A 5,745-nucleotide genomic window follows, 5' to 3' on the forward strand; every position below is an offset into this window, starting at 1 on the left:
CTTCAAGATGACAGCGAGCTGATCTCCTACATCCTTGCTGGATTGGATATGGAGTATCAGCCGCTAGTCTCTGCCCTCGATACCCGCACACAGCTGGTCACCCTGGATGATCTCTTCGCCCAGATGAGTAACTTCGACTAGAGAGTCGCGCTATTCCAGGGAAACAACTCTGGCGGTGGGTTCAAGTTGTCTGCTAACGCCGCTTCACGTGGCCGCCGCGGCGGCGACGGCGGCTCCTCACGCTACCGAGGGCCACCGCGCAAGCCAAAGGCGACCAGCAGCGAAAACAGCGGCGCCCCTAACTCTCGCGGCAACAACAACGGCGCACGACCCTCCTACACCAACCCTAAGGGCCGCCGCAACAACTCCAGCAAGTCTCGTCCAGATGATGTCCGTTGCCAGATTTGTGGCAAGCTTGGACACTCGGCGAGGGACTGCTGGTACCGCTTCCAGGAGGACAACGACTCGTCTGGTGATGAGAAAGTCACTGGAGGAGTGGATGGCTCGTACGAGGTCGACACAAACTGGTACGTCGACAATGGTGCTACCAACCACATCACCGGTGAGCTGGAGAAGGTGACCATGAGGGAGAAGTACCGCGGCCCCAATCAAATCCATGCAGCTAATGGAGAAGGTATGGGAATCCGTCACATTGGCCATTCAATTATTAAAACTCCTCACAAAAAATTCATCTTAGAAAAATCTTGCATGTCCCTAGAGCATCAATGAATCTTCTATCCGTTCATCGCATTGCCATTGACAATCATGTGTTTCTCGAGTTTCACCCGTTTTTCTTTTTGATCAAGGATCAGGCCACGAAGAAAATCCTGTATCGAGGTAGATGCGTTCGAGGACTCTATCCGTTGATTCCGGAGATTAGGAGATTCAATAAGCAAGCATACGGTGTCACCAAATTATCCTCAACACGGTGGCATGATCGACTAGGGCATGCATCATTTTCTTTAGTAGAACGAGTGCTTAGGAAAAAATAAGCTTCCATATGTTGGGGAGTGTAGTCTTGAAACAATTTGTGATTCTTGTCAAAAGGCCAAGAGCCATCAGCTACCATATCCGATTTCTTCTAGTATTTCTACCAAATCTGTAAGTGCATCTAGTGCCCCTTAGTGATTTTGGTGTATTGAAGACTTATAGGTTAAGGGACTAATGCGTTTGTGAGTGTACACAGGTCTATAAGTCTATGAGGAGTTTGATATTTACAGAGAAAGTCGACCCATAAAAATGAAGTTCTTCAACTGAAGACTTTGATATTCTGAAGACTTTGAAAGTGAAGAAATTGGTGTGACCTTGAAGACTTGATATTCATTTGTGGAACATGAAGCGTGAAGACTTTTGTTTTCGTAGTTTCATTTTCTCTTTCTTGAGTCATAGGAAACACCGTGCTGTTAAAGGGGGTCGAGGAAATACTAAGGAAAATTTTCCATGTGATGCTCAACTCAAAATCCTACACCTATCAATCCCTTCGAGTGAAGCCTTTGGAAATCTCATACAGTTCAGTCACTTTCTTCAGTGACAGAGACGAAGTTCTTCTGGTCGATGATGAATTTGTTCTGACTGAGGAGTTAGGAATTCGTCAGTACGAATTACCTACACAGTGAGGAACATGATAGCCCTGAGGAATTTGAGAGTCAAATTTCCGACCGTTGCTGTGCTGCGCGCCAGCTGTCCCAAAATATATTATCCACCTAACGGGCATATCATTGAAGGGCATTTATGTCTTATCATGTCGGGCTGCTCCCTAGGCTATAAATAGCCGTCCCCTACAACCACTAGCTGGTTGGCTGCTCCGAGAGAACTTGACACTTGTCATTTGAGAGCAACCCATCCTCCGAGGACTTTGAGCAAAAATCATCAAGTGAGGAAAAACCCCAAACCCAAACACCTACAAACCCAAAGTGATTGAGCATCACTGAAGAAATTGATCCTGCGTGGATCCGACGCTTGTTACCTTTGAAGACTGTGCTTCTTCCAGACGGTTAGGTGTCAAGGTCTAGAGCATCCAAGAGGAATTGTGGATCGCCGAGTGACCAAGTCTGTGAAGGTTTGGAAGTCGCATGAAGACTTACCACGAGTGATTGGACGGGATCTGTGTGATCTTAGTTCAAGGAGAATACGGTGAGGACTAGGTGTCCTGAGCTGCGTGCTCAGCGACTGGGTGTCCGGAACTGTGTGTCCTCGAGTTTAAATACTCAGCCGCTCCAACCAGACGTACAACTGAGACAACAGTTGGAACTTGTCTACCAAATCATTGTCTTCACCAACCTACTGGTTCTATTTCCTCAACCCTTTCATTTCCTCATTATTGTGTTGAGTGCTTGTTCATATTTGTGTTTGAAGACTTTGACTGAAGACTTTCTCAATTTCCTCAGTTCAATTTCTTCAGTCTGATTGTCTTCATCTTGTGTTATCTTGTGATTACGCTTTCTATACTCCGTGCTAGTCTTCATTTCATCATGATGACCATGCTTGTATTCTGTTATGCTTACTTCTAAGTACTTATTCCGCTGCTAATAGTTCTTCGCTAAGGAATTTCCTCACCGGCAAATTCCTCAGTGAAGAATTCATAAAAATCGCCTATTCACCCCCCTCTAGTCGACATAACGCACTTTCAATTGGTATCAGAGCAAGGTACTCCCTTGTTCTGTGTGATTTTGGTTTAACCGCCTGGAGTTTTAGTTATGTCGACCGCAGGTATGAAGAAAGTGACATGCCCTATCTTTGACGGTCATGATTATCCCAAGTGGAAGGCCATGATAAGGAAGCGCCTCATGGCAAGGGACAGCAAGCTGTGGACCGTCACTGAGATTGGTCTTACTGATCTATGCAAGTCGGCGAACGCAGATGATTTCGCAAATACACTCGACTTGACTTCATGGCGAAGGATATCATCTGTTCCTGCCTATCCAGAGATCAATTCAGGCACATTATGCATCTTTGCAATGCAAAGCTTATCTGGGACCGAATCTCCGGCGTCTATGAAGGTCATCGAACCCGTCATGATCCTTGGTTTGAGGACTTCAAGGAATCTCTCAAAACGATGACTTTCGAACCAGAATCATCATCTTCTGCATCATGTCTCATGGCAAAGGGTGTCGAGGTAACCGAATGTTCCTCATCTGAATTTAGTGACTGTGAATCTGATGATGATGAATCTGATGACGATATTGAACCTAGCTATACCAAACTTGTTTGCATTGCCACCAAACAACAACATGCCTTGGAAAAGGTTCAAAACATGCTAGACAAAAGTGATGATATGTTGGGTGAAGAAATGGATCGCACTAAAGCCCTGACTGATAATCTTCAGAGACTTCAGTCTAGGTTTGATAACCTTCAAAGTCATCATAACACTCTCTTATCTGATCATGAGAAACTTTCTTATGAATTTCTTCAAAGAAAGCAAGATCTTGAGAAGCTAAGAGTGAGTTATGAAGATCTTCAGAAGGAGCGCGATTCATTACTTGCTCAACAAATCAGCACTTCTCAAGAAGAATTTGTTCCTCCATGCTTAAAGTGCATTGAATGTGAATCTGCTAATTCTTCACCTGAATGTTCAAATGCTTCAACTGTTACAAATTCTTCACCTGCCTCTGTTATCACTAATTCCTCATCTGAGGACATTGCTAGTATCACTGACGATGCAGGGCTGAAGGAACTGTACACGACAGGCATGTACAAAAGCCTCAAAGGGCATAAGATTCTTTGTGATGTGCTCAAAAAGCAGATCCTCAACAGAAACCCTAGGAAAGAGGGTATTGCCTTTGAGAGGAAACTTAATGCTGATGGAACATATTGGAAACCTGAGCAGTACCCCAAAACCTCATGGGTTGCTGCAAAGGGACCTCCAGTTGATCCATCCATGTTATCTGGCTTTACATGTGAATCTCCTCATTCTTCTGATGAGTCATTTGACTCCAACTATAAACTGTTCAAAAATCAGAATGGTGAAGTATTTGCTAGATATGTTGGGACTAACTGCAGGAACGGTTCCCCTATGAAGAAAATCTGGGTTCCTAAAAGTTATGTTGAAAGTCTTCAGGTGAATGTCCTCATGACACCACCTGAGAAGAATAGGAACCCCAGATCAAACTCTTCATATGGACCAAATTCTTCATATGGATCCAAGTCCTCATACGGACAAAATTCCTCACGTGGATAAAATTCCTCAACTGGATCAAAGTCCTCATATGATCATCATCATGCTAACAACTCTGTTTCGCAGGGTAGAGCTAAGGGCTATGAATATGCACATTATTCTTCAAATCATTATGTTCATAAGTCCTCGAAGAATTTCTCTGCTTATTCATATGCTTACCCTAACCCCTCTTATGTGAAACGAAATGGTTTGACTTCTATGCCACCATTCTCGTATGGTGCTCGCAGAGTGATGAACTCTTTGCCACCCCTTCAGATGTGGGTGGTGAAGAAAAAGAACTAATCTCTTCTGCAGGGTCAGGTCTCTAGTCGTGCCTTAACGTCTGAAAAAAATGCTAGGGACCTGACAAAATTGCCTGAAAGGGCGCAGGCTAACCATGATGAAATGAACTTTCATTTCACACGTCCTCCTACTGCTATATCTGTTTACCACTTGATGAAATTCATTTGATAAACTTGATATCATATTCTTCACTGATGAAGCATATGAGATTGTAAGTTACACTAATTCATCTGCAGGATGATCAACCCAAAACCACTGAATGGGTCCTCGATAGTGGATGTACAAATCACATGACTGGTGACAAGAATCTTTTGATAGATGCTCCCTTATCACCGTCACATCTGAAGCATATCATCTTTGCTGACAAAGGCAAAAGTCAGGTATTGGGTCTTGGTAAGGTTGCGATCTCTAAGGATAAACACATGGACAAAGTCATGCTTGTTGAGTCCTTAGGATACAACCTCATGTCAGTCTCAATGCTTTGTGATCTTGATATGGTTGTTGTCTTTGATAAGTATCGTTGTGTTGTGATTATGGAAGCTGACAATTCCAAAGTCTTCGAAGGCTTTAGGAGAGGAGATTTGTATATTGTTGATTTCTCTACAGGACCACAACCAGCCGTGTGTCTACTTGCAAAAGCTTCATAAGGCTGGCTATGGCATCGACGACTTGGTCACGCAGGCATGAGGAATTTGCACACGCTTGCGAAGAAGAAGCATGTCATTGGCATTGAGAATGTCAAATTCCTCAAGGATCACTTATGCGGAGCCTGTGAAGCTGGAAAAATGACCAAGGCCAAGCATCCAGCGAAGACTATCATGACCACTACTCATCCATTCGAATTGCTTCACATGGACCTCTTCGGACCTAATCATTACTCGGCATTCTCTAATGCTGCATCTCTATATGGTTTTGTCATTGTTGATGATTACTCTCGATATACATGGGTACACATTGTTACTTACAAACATGAAGTGCAGGAAGTCTTCAAACGATTTTCCTCGAGGGCTTCAACCAACTTTGGTGTGAAGATCAAACACATCAGAAGTGACAATGGAACTGAGTTCAAGAATTCCGGTCTTGATGACTATCTTGATGAACTTGGTATTACTCATGAGTTATCTGCTCCTTATACTCCTCAGCAAAATGGCGTCGTGGAGCGCAAGAACAGAACTCTTGTTGAGATGGCTCGCACTATGCTTGATGAATACAAAACGCCTCATCGTTTTTGGATTGATGCAATTGATACTGCGTGCCACATCATCAACAGAGTATATCTTCACAAATTC

The 5,745-nt window shown here is 43.7% G+C and overlaps 1 pseudogene; it reads left to right on the top strand.

Annotated features, from left to right (window-relative positions):
• Positions 1–137, top strand: LOC123151302 (uncharacterized; annotated as a pseudogene).
• The last annotated feature ends 5,608 nt before the right edge of the window (positions 138–5,745 follow it).

Source organism: Triticum aestivum, chromosome 1B (assembly GCF_018294505.1).
Source record: "Triticum aestivum cultivar Chinese Spring chromosome 1B, IWGSC CS RefSeq v2.1, whole genome shotgun sequence".
NCBI lineage: Eukaryota > Viridiplantae > Streptophyta > Magnoliopsida > Poales > Poaceae > Triticum > Triticum aestivum.